This window comes from Pelodiscus sinensis, chromosome 4 (genome assembly GCF_049634645.1).
Source record: "Pelodiscus sinensis isolate JC-2024 chromosome 4, ASM4963464v1, whole genome shotgun sequence".
NCBI classification, from domain to species: Eukaryota; Metazoa; Chordata; order Testudines; family Trionychidae; genus Pelodiscus; species Pelodiscus sinensis.
The window spans coordinates 56,450,276-56,470,829 of NC_134714.1; the positions used below are offsets into that span (position 1 = coordinate 56,450,276).

The 20,554-nt window shown below is 40.8% G+C and overlaps 1 long non-coding RNA gene across 2 annotated transcripts in view; it reads right to left on the minus strand.

The window, feature by feature from the left end:
- Nucleotides 1–3,951: 3,951 nt before the first annotated feature.
- LOC142828982 (uncharacterized) overlaps nucleotides 3,952–20,554 on the minus strand; it is a 174,794-nt gene continuing 158,191 nt past the window's right edge. For both annotated transcript variants that reach the window (XR_012903181.1, XR_012903182.1), the window contains exons 3-4: nucleotides 9,052–9,128; nucleotides 3,952–4,133 (exon numbers count right to left, since the gene is read on the minus strand). This is a non-coding gene — a long non-coding RNA (uncharacterized LOC142828982). The remainder of the gene's footprint in view (nucleotides 4,134–9,051; nucleotides 9,129–20,554) is intronic.

Sequence of the window (20,554 nt, forward strand, 5' to 3'; positions counted from 1 at the left end):
AAACAACAAATGGCCTGGGAGCACTTTATAGACTAACAAAACATGTAGATGGTATCATGAGTTTTCGTGGGCACAGCCCACTTCTTCAGATGACCGGAGTTTTGAATTTAGGATGTGTATTTTTTGTACTTGTGTTTTCTCTTCAGTTGTTGTTTATTCTGAAAACCCCTGTGAGCACAGATGCAGCACATATTCTCCCTCCTCTAAGGTGGGAAAATAAATTGAATACGTTCCCTAACATTTCCCGCTCTGAAAAGGAATGAGGATCCTGCCTCTGATCAGTTCTGCTTTTCATACATCTAGTAGTCCAATGTCTGAAAGTCTGTAACGCTGAAATGTTGGCTGTTCCCTCTGGGCAGCGCTGTTCCCTGAGTCATGTCCTTCTCTTCCTGCTGTGACGCTTGGCTGACTTCTGCGCCACTCAGCTGGGCCACCGCGGGGAGTAAGCGGCGCAAGCGGCCATTTGGGCACCGCGGTCCCCATGCAGCGCAGGGGTGCTGCATGGGGAGTGCGGGGCCCAAACAGCCACTTGTGCCACTTGCTCCCCCGTGGTGGCCCAGCTGAGCGGCTCAGAAGTCAGCCGAGCGCAACGGCAGGAGGAGAAGGGGGCGGGGCGGTCATGTACATGGCCAGGGGACAGGGCCAGGCCATGTACATCACTGCCCCACACCCCTTCGCACCCCCCTTCACCTCCCACAATGGCGCTTGGCTGACTTCTGCGCAGCTCAGCCAGGCTGCCGCATGGGAGCAAGCAGCCCAAGCAACCGTTTGGGCTCTGCGCTCCCCATGCAGCTGCGGTCCCCCGAGTGAGAAGCAGGAGGGGGAGGAGAAGAGAAAGAGAGAGAGAGAGAGGCAGGAGGTGGAGGAGAGCTGAGAAAGATAGAAGGGGAGGCAGGAGAAGAAGGAGAGAGAGAGAGAGACCAGAGGCTCAGGAGAGAAGACCGACGTGGAGGAAAGACCTGAAAATCCCGTCTTATGATGTGCTAATTGGCTAGTTATCAATAATAAGGGATATGATTTGCATTTCTGGGTATTTTTTCCAGGCTTCCCTTTGATCCTTTGAAATAATGCAAATGTGCAAATGGTTTATTTCTGCCAACCTACCTTCTGTTTAAAAATAGTTATAGAACCATGCTTGCTGCAACCAGCTATTGACCTGGAGGTGCCCTTATATCTTTTCTGTATTATTATTTGATTAGTTGTATTACAGTAATGATGGTAAGCCCCAACCAAGATTGGGGTCCCACTGAGTTATGTGCTTTAAGAAGCAGGCCCTATTAAGGTTGGAAACTGCTTTTCTATATAAGAGTTTTTGTTGTATTCTGGAGATTTGGAATAATTCCCTTGGAAGTGTATGCTGGTTGAAGAGTCTTCTCTTTTTTTTGTACGTCTTTTACAGCAAAACTAGCAGTCATACACCCAGACAGCTCCAGATACCCATATTTTGAAGTTCAGACTCCTCTTGATCCTAACAACATTTCTTAAAACAAAAATACAGAACTGGTAATTAACTGAAAAGAAAAATGCCCCTCAAAGCCCAGCATTTTTCTTGACTGACAATCCACTACTTAGATCACAGAAAGTTAACATGGGAGCAGAGCCTCACTGTTGAAACAGTTTTTGCTCACAAGCTCTTTTTTCTGTGCCTCTCCTTCCGTTGGCAGAGGGCAGAGAGATAGAGACTTCTTTCAGAGGGTGTCTCAGGACTCTAGGAACCAGATGAGCACCTGCAAGAAATTCCCCAGTCAAGGTTTCTACCAGATATTACTTTTATTTAGCATGTCCTAGATTCCTGTGCGGTGTACAGCAAGTGTCTGTATTTGCTTCTGATAGAAGACAGTTCCTTAGGCTATGTCTAGACTGCAAGCCTCTTTTGAAAGAGGCTTTTTTGAAAGATACTTTCGAAAAAGCCTCTTTCAAAAGTGAGCGTCTAGACTGCATGAGGAACTTTTGAAAAAGCAACCCGCTTTTTCAAAAGAAAGCAGCGAGTGAGTCTGGATGCTCTCTTTCTAAAAAGCCCTGTTTGCTTTCAAGAACGTCTTTTTTCGAAAGAGCACTTTCAAAAAAAGGCGTTCTTCCTTGTGCAATGAGGTTTACTGCCATCGACAGAAAAGCCGCGTTCTTTCAATTTAATTTCGAAAGAACACGGCTGCAGTCTAGACGCAGGTGAAGTTTTTTCGAAAAAAGGCTACTTTTTTCGAAAAAACCCCTGAGTCTGGACACAGCCTTACAGAGATATGCAGCCTTTCAGTGACAGTAGATAAGGTATTGTTAAGAGGTGTCTTGGTATATCCTTGTTTGAAAGTTTGCACTGGCAGGCTATGGAATTTAAATAATAGTTTTTAACTACTTGTTTGTTTGTGATGAGGTTTATGATAACATGAATGTTAAGATATACTTCAAGTACACAGTATGCATCTCACTTGAAGGATACAATTGTTTTATTATTATTATTATTTATTTATTTGTACTGAAATAGCTTCCCAGAGCCCCAGTCATGGAGTGGGACCTCCCTGTGCTAGACACTGTGTAACGTAGAATATAGAAAACCCTCACACAAAAAAGGAAGTCAGCTGTATAAATAAAAAATAAAAAAGATGTTTTTTTGAATTCCTCATCAATCCATTATTCCTTCTTCTAGTGATTAGCTTTCCTACAAATTTCATTTCCTTACTAGGTTTTAAGTGCTTTCTACAAAAGTCTTCATTCTGCTGAGAAATCTTTCCTTTGATTGCTCTCATATATCAATTAGCAAAGTTTAGTTTTATGAACAAGACACATAATGCACAAGTTTTCCTCTCTCATAATATCTATTCATGTCTGTAGTTACCCTTCTCACTAGATCTAGCTTAGCATCAGGGTTAGTTATTCAAGAGCTAAAACAAGAATAATAAAATAGCTTGATTAGTAAGTACCCCACCTTGTGTGTGAACATGTAGAAATGTTGATTCAAACTTCATAACTACCTCTGAACTTGAGTAAATGGCCAATTTATACATTCCTACCCAAACATCCCTTAACTGTGGGGAAGTTTTGATTCAAAAAAGTTTAGACCTATTTCTTCTGTAAATGCATTTGTCTATCTGCAATCCAGCTTCCCATGACCTTGATCACTGATGTACAATAATCATATACTTGGCTCGACAAAAATGTGTGTCTTTATGTAAATGTTTTTCTACCATTGCTTGACCGAAATGACATGTGAATAGATTAGGATTCTATTCACATGTTCTGAAGCTATAATATTCTAACATATTCGTTCAGTTGGATTCCAAATGGTTCACCAGACTTCATTTTCCAGTGACTCAATGTTTATGGCTTGTGCTCAATTGTTTGAAAGCATGACTAAACCAGTGTAAAACTGGTCTATGAAATCATGTGTCCAGAAGAATTCTTTGCTCCGTTGAATTGAATAAGCAGCATGTACATTTATTTTCTAGGTCTATTATTCTTTTAACCTTTTGAGTGTTTTAGAATTGTAGGGCTAGAAGAAGTAGTTATTCAGAAATGCCAGTTTTCAGTTCAGAAACTTTATGGAACAGAAACATCCTTTTTTTCATGAGAATGTGAAAGTCTACAGTAATTACAGCTTTATAATGCAGTTGACAGCAAAATTACACCAGCTTCTCCAAACCCAAAAAGAGACAGAGGGAGGATATATATGTGTGCATGCTGTGTAGTGGAGTGGGGGGAAATATACAGAGAACAGAAGGGAGAACTACAGTAGAAGCTCGGCTCCTAAAGCTAACAAGGGCACTGAGGGCCTACACACAACATCTCCATTGTCTTCACTGGACAGGAAACACAAAAGGGCCCTGTCTTGGTAAATCATGAGAGTACAAGTCTTCATTGTTTCATGTAAATTTTCCTCAAAGAAACAAATAATTTGCTTTGTTTGACAATGGGAGAGCTGATACAAGAGATAAAACCTGTAAGAAGTGGAGACAAATGTTTATTGCCATTTACAATTATTGCGTTTACCATTTCTTTTGATTTCACTTAGCCAATCTCCAATCCTCCAAATTCTTTCTTCTGTGACTGTGAGTCCTGCTGGTCACTGGGGTAGCAAACAGAGTGAGACCAAGCGAGATGCGGCAAGGTCTCTTTTAGCTTTGATCTTCAGCTCCCCCCTGCTGTGAGACACACATTATCATTTCAAAAAAAGAAAAGCATTTTCTTTTTCTGCAAAAACTGTCTTTCACTTGTATTAAAACTGTCAAAACTGCCCCCAGGGGAAAAAAGTACATCTCCCCACCACCACTAGTATTGAAAACTGTGAAGCAGCAAATGTTGTCAGTTTCAGTGTAGGTCCATAGTGTTCAGGATAGTTATGCTAAACATCACCCTTCTGCAGCACCTAAGATTCCGAGCAGGGCTGGATTACCCAGTAGGCAGACTAAGCACGTGCTTAGGGCACCAGCAAAGCAGGGGCACCAAAAAAAAAAAAAAAAAAGAGATTTTACGGTATAGTATTGTTTTTTATTTTTAATTACATATGGGGGGACGACGACACCATAATCTTTTCAGTGCTTAGGGCTTCTAAAAGTCTTAATCTGGCCCTGATTCCAAGGCCTGCTGCTTTTAAAGGAATGGCCATGAGTTTTTAGCAAATGAAAGTGCTACAGAATGGCATGAAAAAAATCCATTTAAATAATACTTTAGAATATTTAGGAAAGCTGAAATTGTCCCTTTAAATTTTCCTTTCATCTCACCACAACAGTTTGATCGTAAAATAAAGATTTGGTATCCTACATTAAAAATAAACATTTTAGTGTACTGAATCTACAGCATAACAAAGCAAAATATATTTGACTGTGTGATATTGATTTTACATGAGAGCACATCAGTTAGTGGAATGCAAAAACCAATAAAGCATCACCCATGGCTAGGCTGGATATCTCCAGACACAATTTATTTTTACATTTAAACCAATTATTGGGCTTGTTGCATTTAAAAATGCATACCATATATCCTTACAAGGACTTTTTTATTCAATCAAATCAATTGCATTGATCTCCATATTTTGTATTAAACACCAACCTTAAATTGAAGCTGACACATTTTGAAGTTGACTATACAAGTATCTAAGCAGAAATAAATTCTGTGAGGTTTTCTACATGGGTTTTGCTGCCCAAACATGAATGCAAGTATTGATTATATTTTAGCACACAGTTTACAGGCTATTTCAATGCTGATTTCCTTCCCCCACCCAAGATTTGTTCAATAATAATAGAAATAAAATATTGCTCAAATAGCTGCTATTGAGTTGAAGTGACAATGCCTCTCATTAACATAATAGTGTTGGTGTATATTCTTGCTTAAAAAGTCTCAGTGTGGTAGACGTGTTAGTCTGTAAGGGTATGTCTACACTACCCCGCTAGTTCGAACTAGCGGGGATAATGTAGTCATCCGCAGTTGCAAATGAAGCCCGGGATTTGAATTTCCCGGGTTTCATTTGCATGAAGCCGGCCAGCGCCATTTTTAAATGCCGGCTAGTTCGAACCCCATTCCACGATGAGTACAGCTAGTTCGGATTAGAAGCCTAATCTGAACTAGCTACTCCGTGCCGCGTGTAGCCGCGCGGCATGGGGTTCGAACTAGCCGGCATTTAAAAATGGCGTTGGCCCGCTTCATGCAAATGAAGCCCGGGAAATTCAAATCCCGGGCTTCATTTGCAACTGCGGATGACTACATTACCCCCGCTAGTTCGAACTAGCGGGGTAGTGTAAACATACCCTAACTTTTAAAACAACTCGTAGTCATGTGATACCTTAGCCTTGGTCTACACAAGGGAGTTATTTCAAAATAACCCCCTTATTTTGAAATAATAAGCAGAGCTTCCTGGAGCTTTAAGTTACGCTAGCACGTCCACAATAACAGAACCTGCCTCAGACTAATTTCGAGGCTTCCCCAAAGTGGGGACATGCTATTTCAATGTTGTTATTTCAAGAGTTATTTCAAATTTAGTTATTTCAAAATAATTTCCTAGTGCAGACGTGCCTTTAGAAACTAACAAAAATATATAGTATCATGAGCTTTCGTGGGCAAAACTCACTTCATCAGGTGATAAGCATTTTCAAATGTATTTATATATGTAAAGCTTGATTTCATTGTATTCATTGTTCAAAAAATGTGCAGCCACTAAGAGCCTGAACAAGTTGTTTTAAACCCCACAATCTCAGGGGGATCCTCATGTGGACAAAAGCTGAGCATGCAAGCATTTGTTCAAGGCTAATGTTCTCTGGTTGAAATCCTGGCCCTACTGAAGACAAAGGCAGAACTCCCATTGAGTTTAGTGGAGCATGCTTTTACCTCTTTAATCACTCTGGTCTTTACCATATCACCTAGCCATTCGTGGTACTCATGTGCAGCCGCTGTTGCCTGTAACTGCCTTCCTACCTCTCTCTCTTTCTCTACTTCATTAATTTCTCAGCTCTTTTTAAAGCTCTGGGATTGTTTATACACCTTAATGTGTTTCTCCTGCTAATTTTTATTCAGCTCTGAATCGTATTATTCAACTCTGTAGAGCTTTCTGAGATAGAGTTTGTATAAAGGATACTATTCCAAGTAAAATGGAAGAGCCAAGATTTTGGCTGTATTTTCAAACATTTAAATATGCAAGATCCTCTTAATCCCTTCTCTAGCTCGTCTCATGTCTGTGTGCATAGCTTGCTGCCATCAAATAAACAGCATAAGAACCAAGGAGGGAATTTCTCAAATACTCCAAAGAGCTGCACATCACTACAGATTATGACTGCCTGGATTTAAGGAACATTTTTTGGCTAAAGAAACATTCCAAGGGGATAGATTAATCTATGTAAACCACACAGCTCTGCTGAAACTGCTGTTCAGCATTCTAAATTGCCAGCTTCCTCTTCTTTCAGCACAAAAATGCACATTTCTTCCTATAATAAAGATATTTTATAATAGCAATAAGGCAACTCCAGGGTGTATGGTTATCTCAAGATAATCATACCCTAGAGGGATCACAGATACTTGGCTGTGCCTCATAACACCCCATGTGTGTGTTTATCTCATGATAACCCCACACTCTTTTGTATCTTATTGCCTAATTATCCTCTGCTAATGCAAAATACTAATTTTTTGTCTGAAACAATATGTGCAAGAAAGCATTGCTAACAATCACTGGAGGACATTGATAAATAATGCTGCCATTACTTTATACTCACTTCCAGTGATGAAATTTACATACAGAATCAAGGAGCAAAACCTCAGATTCTTTTAAATTAAATTCAAATCTTTCTTTACTTATTTTTCAGTGTCACAACTAAAATCTAAAGTCTGTAACTCTGAAAACAATGAGCAGTCCTATGGCACCTTAGAAAATAACATGAGCTTGCATGAGTAAAACCAACTTCATCAGATGAGTTTGAGTGGAAATTACAGAATCCAGGATATATATAAAAGCAAAAGAAATTATCTGTTAATTGTAGGACCAGTGTTAATGAAAATAATTAAATGGGGTGGATGCGTCTCATGTCATTTCATAAAGTTTCTCTGCATAGAGTCCCTTCACACAGATTCAGGGTCTTGCCATACAGCACTTATAGCAGGATCTGAACCTTAATTTATTGCAAGAACATTAGCAGTAACATTACCAGTATCTTTTTATTAACATCAGCCATTTTTGCCAGAGGTAAAAATTATGGCTCTTCTTGAATAACTGTGTAACATAGAGGAACCAAGACCACTGAAAGAAAGACTGAAGTCTACTCTATAGCCTTAACTAAGAGCCAAGTGTTTTTTAGCATATGTGGTAGAGGCTCGTGGCTTTGAACCCTGGCTACCAACAGGTGCGTTTGGGTTACAAGCAGGAGCTCATCCCAGATGAATTGCTGGGAGGTGTCTTAGGATGCACTTCCTCATCTTGGGGAAGTATGTAACCCAGGGACTACTGAGAAGGAAAGTGAAGTCTTAGCAATAATTTCTCAAGGGCTAGTTAGTTGGCTTTTAGCTGATGTGGTAGGGGGTCATGGCTTTAGCCCTTAAGGTCCTACGTTCAATTCCACTCGCCGATGACTCACGTCTGTCAGCGTTACAAAGGGTAGATTATTTTTTCCAGTAAGTGAACAGAAACATACTATATTATTCATGTACCAAGATGAAATGTATCACTATAGCCCATGGTCTGGTAGCACTTTATAGACTAACAAAACATGTAGACTGTGTCTAGACTGCATCCCTTTTCCGTAAAAGGGATGCAAATTAGACACCTCGCAATTGCAAATGAAGCGGGGATTTAAATCCCCCCCGCTTCATTTGCATAAAAATGGCTGCTGCTTTTTTCCGGCTCGGACCTTTGCCGAAAAAAAGCACCAGTCTAGACGTGGATCTTTTGGAAAATAAAGCCTTTTCCGAAAGATCCCTTATTCCTCTTAAAATAAGGAATAAGGGATCTTTCGGAAAAGGCTTTATATTCCAAAAGATCCGTGTCTAGACTGACGCTTTTTTCCGGCAAAGTTCCGAGCCGGAAAAAAGCGGCAGCCATTTTTATGCGAATGAAGCAGGGGAAATTTAAATCCCCGCTTCATTTGCAATTGCGATGTGTCTAATTTGCATCCCTTTTACGGAAAAGGGATGCAGTCTAGACACAGCCATAGATGGTATCATGAGCTTTCGTAGGCTTTTAACCGGTCAGATAACTCCCATCATCTGAAGAAGTGGGCTGTGCCCATGAAAGCTCATGATACCATCTACATGTTTTGTTAGTCTATAAAGTGCCATCAGACCATTTGTTGTTTTTTTCTATAATAGACTAACTCGGCTACCCCCTGAAGCTCACTATAGCCCGACTTTTAATATTTGGGTAGCGAATATTTAAAACAAACTTCTCATGTTCAATTCAATGCCAGTGAATAATTTCACATAATGAATAAACTTGAGGGGGGGTGGAAATCACAAATCATTCATTAACAAATCACTATAAAAGGCTAACCATATAAGTAACCCAAATGAATTATCCATCCATCCACAATAAAGTGTTAATATGGTTAAACATTGGAACAACTTTATACTACTATGTAAAATCACCTCTGAAATACTTGTCTTTCCTTCATTTAGGAACTTATTTCATACAATTGGAAAAGGGCTCCTCGTGTGATGATATTCTGATATTTTAAGAAAATAATATCAATTACATTTCCTCCCAGGATGTAACCCAATGTTAACAATGAAAAAATCATGATTCAATAGTATTAATATCACTTTGCATTTTTGTAGTATTTTTCACATGAGCATCTGAAAATATTTTACAAACATTAATTAGCTAAAAACGTTTTAGTGTGTATAGTCCAAAGTGTAACTCACAAAAAGCAATTATTGGAAAACTCACCGAAAGTGACAATAAATATGTAAATATAACGGAAGCAAATAATACAATTAAATTGCACATTAATAAATTACATGAAAAACAACATTTAATACAACAGTAAAGTTGCAAACAAACAAAATTCAGGAATTTGAAATATACAATTTTCATTACAGCATTAATTCACCCTCACTGCACATGATGGATGTGATTCCACTCTAATTTGCACCTGTTCAACCCATCAGAATTTGACCCAGGTACAGTGTCATCCCTGCTTAATGAGAGCAAGCTGTCATCTTTTTTAGACTATCCACTTACATTCACCCTTACTGTGCAAAAGGCTTTCATGGTTCCCATCCTCCCACACAGCCATCCATGCATGTTTATCTCTCTATTAACATTACTTACAGATCACATTTCTCCGTCCTTTGATTAGTTTATTTGCCTTTTTCTGAATACTGGTTTCATGGTGCCAATGGGAGAGAATTACCTTAATACACTTCGCCTTAGAAGTTCCTAATTCTGCTGCCAAAGCAGCTGCTGTTGCCCTTCATCCCCCTGGCATTCTTGGCTGAGCTTGCTATGCTAGGTTCTTCAGAAACAGCTCAAGAGGCATATTCTCAATCCTATCCAAAAATATATTGTAAAAAACAACAGTCAATAAGGGTATGTCTACACTACAACGTTAATTCGAACTAACTTAGTTCGAATTAGTTAATTCGAACTAAGCTAATTCGAACTAACGGATCCAGACGAAAAAACTAGTTCGAATTGGCATTTTGCTAATTCCAACTAGCATGTCCACATTAAGTGGACCCTGAACCGGGCTTAAGGATGGCCGGAAGCAGTGCCGGCAGGGCATCAGAGAAGAACTTAGAGCGTGGAGATGCTTTCTCAGGCTAGCCAAGGGCTGTGCTTAAAGGGTCCCGACCCCCACAGACAGTTCTCAGGGGTGCCCCGCTTGCAAAGCAGTCCTGGCTTGGATTGCCCAGACTACCAACACTGGGCACATCACACCACTCGGCCATCAGCCTGGCTGCACTTGCCGCAGGCTGCCATCTGAGGAGAGGGGGCAATTGGGGGGCTGCAGGAGAGCTTCCACCCCCAGAAGCCCGCAGAGCCAGCCCAGTCCTCCCCATCGGGGGCTCGTGCCCTATTCCTCCCTCACCTCCTTCCACTTACCCCTCCCTAGCCCCTCTTCTTGATGTATAAAATAAAGGACAATTGTGATCAAAAATGGAATCTGTCTTTATTGAACAAAACTGGGGGAGACTGGGAAAAGGACGTGGGAGAGGGGAAGAGAGAGGCTGGGAGAGGGGAGGGCAACTAAAATGATCAGAGGTTGGGAACAGGTCCCATATGAAGAGAGGCTAAAGAGACTGGGACTTTTCAGCTTAGAAAAGAGGAGACGGAGGGGGGATAGGATAGAGGTCTCTAAAGGCATGAGTGGGGTGGAGAGGGTGCATCAAGAAAAGTTCCTCATTAGTTCCCATAAAGAAGGACTAGAGGACACCAAAGGAAAGGAATGGGTAGCAGGCTTCAAACTAGTAACAGAAAGTTCTTCTTCACAAAGCAAAGAGTCAACCTGTGGAACTCCTTGCTGCAGGAGGCTGTGAAGGCTAGAACTAGAACAGAGTTTAAAGGGAAGTGAGATCAAGTCATGGAGGCTGGGTCCATGGAGAGGTATTAGCCAGGGGGTAGGAGTGGTATCCCTGCCCAAAGTTTGTGGAAGGCTGGAGAGGGATGGCATGAGACAAATGGCTTGGTCACTTTCTTTGGTCCATCCCCTCCAGGGTCGCTAGGGTTGGCCGCTGTCGGCAGACAGGCTACTGGGCTAGATGGACCTTTGGTCTGACCCAGGACGGCCATTGTAAGCTCAGGGCTCAGTGGACCCCCTTGATTCTCTTGCACACCTGCTCTTGGGTGGCCAGGCTGGCAGCTCTCCTGCCCTAGACGGCCACTTTCCTGTGCCTAGTGCGGAGATCGTGGACAAGGTCCACGATGTCTGCACTAGCCCAGGCGGGTGCCTGCCTCTTGCGGTCCCGGGCAAGCTCCCGGGAGCCGCCAGCCTGGTCCCGGGAAGAGGGGGAGGGCTGGGGGGCATCAGGTGGGTGGCTCGATCCGTGCCAGGTGCAGGGTCTTCTGGCTGGGTGCTGGCAGGCTTGCACTTGGCACGGGCACCGTAGCCAGTCTGTGCCCCTTTAAGGGGTCCAGGGCCGGGAGGGGGCAGACGAGTTTCCCTGGTGTTGGCCAGAGTGGCCACCAGGGAAACCTGGGGAGGGCTAGCCTCCCACTAGTTCGAATTAAGGGGCTACACACCCCTTAATTCGAACTAGCTAGTTCGAACTAGGCTTAATCCTCGTAAAATAAGGTTTTCCTAGTTTGAACTAAGCGCTCCGTTAGTTCGAATTAAGTTCGAACTAGCGGAGCGCTAGTTTAGCGCCTATGAAAGTTAGTTCGAACTAACGTCCGTTAGTTCGAACTAACTTTGTAGTGTAGACATACCCTACATTATGCTGCTGATACAAAAGGTCACTAAACATACCAGTTACTGTGCTGTGCTTGAGGTATGAATTGGCATTTTAAAACAAAATGACCAAATAACGTATAAATACTCTAGGACTCGGGTAGAAGTTCAGAAGGAAATCTACATGTACTGTAAATACCAAGATATTTCCCTACATTAGTCACAAGACACCTAAACTTTGAAGGAAAAATAAAGAACAAATCCTAGAATGTACTGTGAATATGATGCTACTTCAAAATGGTATCTAGAAACATCTTTGCAGCCAAATAACAGTTAATCATAGAATGATAGAATACTAGAACTGGAAGGGACCTTGAAAGGTCATTAAGTCCAGTCCCCTGCTCTCACAACAGGACTAAGCACCACCTAGATCATCTCCGATAGATGTCTATTTAATCTGTTCTTCAATATCTCCAGTGATGTAGATTTCACAGTCTCTCTAGGCAATTTATTTCAATGTTTAACCACTCTTAACAGTTAAGTTTTACCTAATGTCCAACCTAAACCTTCATTGCTGCAATTTAAGCCCATTGACTCAGGTACATTCATGTTACCCCTTTATTAGATTCCACTGGCATTCTGTTCTTACTCACTGCCTCAAATTCAACCTAATGGTCAAACACTACACAAGTTTGTCACAACCAGTGGGCATCAGTGGGTATAGTAGGCAGGAAGACTAGTGATTGCATGCTTACGCATATGCTATGAAGCTCTCCTGTGGAAACTATTGCTCTCCCTCAGTACAGAAATGGTGGTAGGACTCACAAGACTGTATTTCTGCTAAGGGGGGGGTATGTCTACACTACAAAGTTAATTCGAACTAACAGACGTTAGTTTGAATTAACTTTGATAGGCGCTACACAGGCAAACCGCTAGTTCGAACTTAATTCGAACTAGCGGAGCACTTAATTCGAACTAGGTAAACCTCATTCTACAAGGACTAACGCCTAGTTCGAATTAAGTAGTTCAAATTAAGGGCTGTGTAGCCACTTAATTCGAACTAGTGGGAGGCTAGCCCTCCCCAGCTTTCCCTGGTGGCCACTCTGGCCAACACCAGGGAAACTCTATTGCTCCCCTCCCGGCCCCGGACCCCTTAAAGGGGCACGGGCTGGCTACGGTGCCTGTGCCAGGTACAAGTCTGCCAGCACCCAGCCAGCAGACCCTGCACCTGGCACGGCACGAACCAGCCACCCGCTGCCACCCAGCCCTCTGCCTCTTCCCAGGACCAGGCTGGCGGCCCCCAGGTCTAGTGCGGAAATCATGGACCTCATCCACGACCTCCGCACTAGGCACAGGAAAGTGGCCATCTAGAGCAGGATAGCTGCCAGCCTGGCCACCCAGGAGCAGGTTTGCATGAAAATCAAGGTGGTCCAGTGAGACCCCCGACCCTGAGCCCTGAACTTAAAATGGCCGTACTGGGTCAGACCAAAGGTCCATCTAGCCCAGTAGCCTGTCTGCCAACAGCGGCCAACACTAGGGACCCTGGAGGGGATGGACCAAAACAATGACCAAGCCATTTGTCTCATGCCATCCATCACCAGCCTTCCACAAACAGAGGCCAGGGACACCATTTCTACCCCCTGGCTAATACCACTCCATGGACCCAACCTCCATGACTTTATCTAACTTCTCTTTAAACTCTGTTCTAGCCTCCTGCAGCAAGGCTCCTGCAGCAAGGAGTTCCACAGGTTGACTATTTGCTTTGTGAAGAAGAACTTTCTGTTATTAGTTTGAAGCCTGCTACCCATTCATTTCATTTGGTGTCCTCTAGTCCTTCTATTATGGGAACTAATGAAGATGCTTCCAGCCATCCTTAACCTAGGTTCAGGGTCCACTCAATGTGGACATGCTAGTTCGAATTAGCAAAACGCTAATTCGAACTAGTTTTTAGGTCTAGATGCACTAGTTCGAATTAGCTTAGTTCGAATTAACTAATTCGAACTAAGTTAGTTCGAATTAACGTTGTAGTGTAGACATACCCAGAGTGAGTTCTTTGCAACCTTCTATGCTAAGGAGGGAATCATGGATGAAATTTCCAGACAAAATTTGCTGTTTTAATAGTAAATGCAATTCTTCACTGACTCATTTTCAATAGTTTCTATAATGTTGCACTGAGGAAGCATGTGAATGATGCATCCTGACAGGGCTAATCATCATACTGAGTGAAAAATAGTTTTCTCAAAGTCTGTGTCTAATAGGTCAGGTTATTTGATTCCAGATGAATGAATTATAATTACTACACATGGTTTCAAAGGGAGCTGGTAAGTCCAACCTATTCATTTTGACAAAAACAAAAAATAATGAAAAGTGATGGATTTTTTTCATAAAAAATTTTGGCCACTTTACTTCACAGGTTCCTACTCTGATCGGCAGTTCCAGTGTCTGTGGCAGATGCACATCAGTGAAAAAATAGAAAGAGAATTTTTGTAGATTTAACAGCAACCTTATTTATTGAGAAGAGACAGACTCTTCTGAGGGGTTCTGGCCTAAGTCTTCCCTTTTGTCTTGCTCCCAAAAGTGGGTAGTTAATTGTCAACTGAAGAGAACTATGCTTCAGTTCTCAGCAGTCAGATTTTCCCATGTGCTACTTGCAAATCTCAAACTCATGAGTTGTCCAGTAAGTCTCCTTGGGTCCTCATTCTGACCCATCTCCCACTGACAAATTGGGGAAGCTGTACTTCCTCTACAGAACTAGCCCTTCACCTGCAATATTTATACTTGGGTCTCGGTTGGCATTACGCTTTCATTATAAATAAAATTTAAAAAATAGCTCTACTTATTTCCAGATTTAATATTTGTTCTCTTGTCTATGGCTCCTAATAAGGTATGGGAAACCATTTTGATGTGTATGAACAAATGTCCTACAGCATAAAGCAGAACATGGGGTATTAGTTGGTATTCCCTACAGATTACCCCATCAAAGGAGGAAGCATGATGATCAGTTCCTTATGCACATATCTATACTATTTGCAGGGGAAAGCTTTATGATCCTGGGAGGTAACATATATCGGAGGTCTTATGCTGCTAGTATGAAAATAACCCTGGAAATTCTAAATATTACAGATGACAATTTCCTGACTCAGAAAGTGTTGCAGTCAACTCAGGGGAATTCTCTATTAGTCCTTTGCTTTGATATATAAAGAAGAATCAAAGAACTGATAGTTAATGGTAACTTAGGTACAAGTGAACAGCTGAATATGAGCTCCACAAGCACTAATGTAGTCTTTGGAAGCACAATCGGGGATCTAGAGTAGAAGTAAAGAGGCTATTTTGCTTCTATATTTGGCACTTGGGCAACAACTGCTGGAATACTGGGTCCAGTTCTTGTGTCTACTATTTTAGAAGAATGTTGATAAATTGGAGAAGATTCAGAGAAAGGCCATGGGAATGACTTAAAGGGTTAGAAAACATGTCTTACAGTGACAGTCTCATGGAACAAAATGAAGTTAGCTTGAAAAAAAGAGGTTAAGGGCTGATTTGATTACAGTCTGTAGGTACCTTCATGAGGGAACAAATATTTAATAATGGTCTCTTCATTCTAGTAGTGAAAAATTTAACACAATCCAGTGGCTGAAAGTTAAAGCTAATCTGATTCAGGCATAAAATAATGAGTAAATTTTTAACAATGAGTATAATTAACCATTAAAATAATAACTTACCAACTGATAGCATCAATATTGATGTTTTTCTAAAAGATATGATCTAGGAATTTTGGGGGAAAGATCTACGGGCTGTATAATATAGAAAATCAGACTAGATGATCAGAGTGGTTCCTTCTTGCCATGGACTATATGAATATATAAGAAAAGTGTGACTATGATATGGTTTTATTTTAATATGGCATTGAATGGGTAGTGCTAAATATCTAAAATGGGAGTTTGAGAAAATAAATGTTGTAATGAAGATATTTAGAATAGTTAGAGGTGTCACATTTTACCATGCCACTTGCCGTTGTCTAAGGTCTCAAACTTCAAAACCAGATTTTTTTCAGCACTTGCCATTGTCTAAGCGCTCACACTCCAAAACCAGATTTTTTCAGTACAATAATGTATATATTGAGAATTAAGACCATGTTTTTGCTTTCTACAACTGGAGAAATTTAAGTTCCTTTAATTGGAGCTAAGTCAATGACCTAAAACTCTTTCACACTTAAAGTTTGATTTGATGTTCTTTACATAAGGAATATAACTTGAAACATAATTTTGTTAACAGGACCCCACATATGAAGCCTGATAGAGAAATCTATCCTTCTTTCAGATGCAATGTCCTCGTTAGTTTAATTATTCTTTCTCTGGGTCTTCCAGAAAGTCACAGACAGATGCAGAGACTACACAGTGTAGTCTTGTCACTCTGAACTCAGAGATGGGTGTTACTTGGTTAAAAGCACCTTACTAAATTTTCAAGGAACTTGTTTAGGCAAATTCATATGCATTGGCTATTTAACCTCATTTCATTCTTCTTAGATTTCTATGAACAAAAATTATACTTGTTTTGAAGGAGCTGTTCTAAGTCACTGCTAGAGTTCATCCTTGTCACAAACTCTTGGAGAGATTTCTCTAGTTTTGGGGCAGTTGAGGTAAACAGGGGTGTTGTAAAATGGTGAGCCAGTCTAAAGATGGATGAACCTGTGGATGCTTGTCACCTAAAGAGTATGCCCACAGAGACATTGAGAGTACAAGCAATCAAAGGTGCAGCTCATCCCTGAGCTGTACTTTCTTTATCCAAAAACTACAGTGCAGTCTTCAAGCATATACTGTAGAGACTCTTCAACATCACTGACACTGTGATTGTTTAATGCTCATACAAGAGACAAGGTAGGTGATACAATATATTCTATTGGACCAACTTCTGTTAGTGAAAGGTACAAGTTTTTGAACCTCACAAAGCTCTTCATCAGGTATGGTGAAGGAAACCAGAGTGTCTGAGCTAACTACAAGCTGGGAGAGAGGATTAAGCATAAACAGTAGAAGACTACTTAAAATTAAGTGGGCAAGTAAAGGTTAGCAGGCAATGGGCTTTGTTACAAAATGTAGTAATGAATCATAAAACTAGTTTTACTCTGTTGAGTCCATGGATTTTAGTGTCTAGCAGAGTTATGGATTTAATTTCTCAAAGTTACTATGGTGCTAGCAGACCAGGTGCCAATTCACATGTGCATGTTAGAGAACTGAATATGCAGCACGCAATGGTAAATAGGTTGAGAATCATTGAGTAATGCTATATATTATGTGGGCCACATTCACAAAATGTATATACTAAGGGCACTTTTACACTACAGGGAAAAGTCAACTTAAGATATATAACTCCAGCTATGTTAAATCACTGTCCACACAGTAAGAAGTTGACACGAGCAAATGTTCCAGTCAACTTCTCTTACTCCTCATGAGGAGCAGGAGTACCGGCACCAATGGGGATTCCCTCTCAGTTCAAATTAATCAGTCTTCACTATGCCTGCTAAATCGAACCCCAGAAGATCAATGGTGGTGGCATCAATCTTCCAAGGAGCACGGGTCAACGAGTCTCCAACTGACTCCAGGCTCCGCGCAGCACTTTCACCTTTGAAGTGTAGCAACTAAGGCTGTTGCTACACTTCAACGGCGGAGGGACCCTATCAACTAATTGAATAGTTGATGCACATTAACTATTCGATTAGTCAATTACCCAATACTTAACATCGTTAGCTGGGAGTTGTTTGAAGGCCAGAAGGAGTAGTTCAGGAAAGATCAATTTCATGATGTGGTCCCCAACAATTAGGGGTTGTAACTATTTAATAATATTCTGAATAGATAATATTCTGGATGACAACAAGGTATGTACTCAGTGAGTCTTTTTTTCTGTACTGACACATCTTCTTCTAGCATATTTGAGTGTCTCTTATCATGATGTCTTCTTCTCTGGTAGAGCGTTTTTGTTTGGTGAAGGTATTTTTAAGCATGTCTTTGTGTGTGCCAGACTTTCTCCTAAGAGCAAATTTTGTAGTATCTGAGAGCATGAACCAAGGATTTTTTTTTCTTGATTTATTTCGGATGCTTACTGGGTCTGTGGAGATAAGTGTGGTGAACTTTGGGTTTCTTGCATATAGTTGTTTGTAGCATTGCACTGTTGAAACAAATCATGGTGTTCAGGAAAAGTTGATGCTGATGTGGGAGTTTTCTAGAGAGAATCTGACCAGTGGGTGGTGATAGTTGAAATTGACTGGAAATCTATGAGGGCATTAAGATGGTTCGGGTTTGGAAAGTTGGGGAGCCATCCTAGTATTCATGTCTAGTCTTATGGTATGTGCAAAGAATGTTGTTAAATATGAAGTCGCTGTGCATGAGGATGAAATGAATGAATATGTCTACGAACTAACTGGCAACTTGAACTACATCAAACCTTTACCTCCATGCATGGCCACCTGGACATTGAGTCTGGACAAGAATGGGTAAGCAGATATGCAGCACCTACTCACAGAGCAGATAATGAAGTCAATTCAGCCTTATTCTTGATCTCTAGCCTTATTCTTGATTGGTACTCTTTTCTTATGCCTGTATATTTATACCTGCCTCTGGAATGTCCACTACATGCATCTGACAAAGTGGATCTTTGCCCATGAAAGCTTATGCTCCAATAAATCTGTTAGCCTATAAAGTGCCACAGGACTCCTTGTCGCTTTTGCAGATTCAGACTAACACGGCTACTCCTCTAATACTTAACATCTGGTAACCTGTCTCCAAAACAGGTGCAGTGTGTTCTCCACCACTTGCTCATGGGGAATGTTCCATAAAGACACAGCTTATTCCTAATTTTTTTGCTTTGTTGCTTTGTTGACATGAAGATAATCTTCTATCTTTTCTTTTCTTGCTTATTGGAAATAAAATAGGACTTTTGATCATGGTTCTTTTAGGCTAAGGAAACCAAAATTATTGCATATTTTCATCCCAAGAAGCTTGCTGCTTTAGTCTTGCTTTGGGACTTTCATATCTGGTCTTAAAGTTTTCCATGTATATTTTCTTATGATGCTTTACAGTACTGAATTATTTATTTGACAAATGTAGCATCTTGTTTGCAAATAACCCACTAGCAATTTATGATTTTTTTTCTCAATTGTATTCATTATTTAGAAGTATTCGTCAAATAATGAGTGTTGTTAATTCTTCATCTGGAGATTGCTCATGGGCAATTTATTGTAAGTGACTTTCCAAGTTTTTGGAAATCAAACATTTTATGCCTCTCACTTAAACCTGTTTAATACAAGATGTAGCTCTGCTGAAGGCAATGGAAATACACCAATGTAAAAGTGGTATAAGTGAAAAGAGAATCAAATCTCTATCACTATGTTGTCATGTATGAAAAACAAGCATCTCCAATATCACTGTTTTCTAGAAGCTAAACTTATGATGTTTTTATATACATTATTCCTCTACAACACTATGAATTTTTCCCTTTTTTGGATACGTTCACTTTCTTTTATTTAACAGGAAACCTAGTATTACTTCAGCAGTGATAGAAAATATTAAAAGTAATCTTGCAAGTGTCAGACTTTTGTATACTTAGTAATGATCCATCTTCCTTTCCTGTGTGTTTCTCACCAACAGAAGTTGGCCCAATAAAACAGATTACCTCATACAGTTTGTTTTGCTCTAAGGACTTGTATTTACTACCAAGGTAAGTCGACCTAAGTTACGCTACTCCAGCTACATGAGTAACATAGCTGTAATTGACATGGCTTAGGTTGACTTACTATGGTATTTTCACTGCACTGTGTTGACAGGAGAGGTTCTCATGTCAACTTATCTTACTCGTCTGAGAGACGTGGAGTACCAAAGTCAACCAGCTCACACTCTGCTATCAGTTTAGAAGGTCTTCATTCGATCTACTGAATCGACACCCACTGTATTAAATGTGTCAGCGACAGTCTCCCTGATAATGAAGTCCCTACAAGAGCTATTGAAATGTTTATCAGTAATAACAGTATTGTGACCCCATTTAACTCAAGCAGCCAAACTGAAATATACCAGGATCGAAGTATAAGAGGCAACATATCAGGCAACACAAAAAAATTACAGTGCCTGATCAATGATGACAGTACATCAGGAGCCTAAAGTCTAGACAACTCAGAGCAGAGCAGATTATCTACAAGCATAATACTTATAGGCTGTGTCTAGACTGGCCAGTTTTTCCGGAAAATCAGCCGCTTTTCCGGAAAAACTTGCCAGCTGTCTACACTGGCTGCTTGAATTTCTGCAAAAGCACTGACTTCCTACTGTAAGAAATCAGTGCTTTTTGTGGAAATACTATGCTGCTCCCATTCGGGCAAAAGTCCCTTTTGCGCAAAACTTTTGCACAAAAGGGCCAGTGTAGACAGCTGAGATTTGTTTTGCGCAAAAAAGCCCCAATCGCAAAAATGGTGATCGGGGCTTTTTTGCACAAAAGCACGTCTAGATTGGCACGGACGCTTTTCCACAAAAAGTGCTAGCGTGCATCTACACTATAAGCCTTTATTTCAAAATAATGTTGAAAACTGGAAGACTTCTTACTCTGACTCATGGTAACCCTCATTTCACGAGGAGTTAAGGAAGTCTAAGGAAGAGTGTTCTTCCTTCAACTTCCTGCTGTATAGACAGCGCCAAAAGCTGAAATAAGCTATTTTGACTTTAGCCACACAATTGACATAGCTGAAGTTGTATAGCTTAATTTGATGTTAGCCCTGCAGTGTA